This window comes from Dipodomys spectabilis, unplaced genomic scaffold (assembly GCF_019054845.1).
Source record: "Dipodomys spectabilis isolate Male_0828 unplaced genomic scaffold, ASM1905484v1 ptg000519l, whole genome shotgun sequence".
Lineage (NCBI taxonomy): Eukaryota > Metazoa > Chordata > Mammalia > Rodentia > Heteromyidae > Dipodomys > Dipodomys spectabilis.
Window position 1 is genome coordinate 975,001 of NW_024871196.1, and position 476 is coordinate 975,476.

Sequence of the window (476 nt, forward strand, 5' to 3'; positions counted from 1 at the left end):
GATACCACAGGGTCCAAGTGTGGTAGTAAGCGTCTGTAATCCCAGCTATGTGGGAAGTGGAGGTAGGAGGATCATATCTGAGGCTAGCCCTGGACAAAGATGCGAAACTCTATCTGAAAAGCAAAAAGAGGCTTACCGCATGGTAGAGGACTTTGCTAACAAGTGCAACGCCTCATGTTCAAACACAGTACACAACTTTACCCCAGCCAAAAAGGTACCTCAGGACAGACATTAAGATTCCTCTCATAAAGTCAGTATAAAATAGGCAGGATGCCGGGAGAAGTTGCAAAGTAATTTCTTAGAGAATCCTCTTTGGGCATGGAAAGTTCTAGGGAGACGTGAAGCTAATTTACACGAAGAATCCCACAGTCCTCTGGAAGGGAAGGGCTGTAAATTAATTTTATTAGTAAAGATAGATGAAGTTCTGTTGCATTACCAAATAACATTTCATCAACAACAATAATCAAGATTTTCTT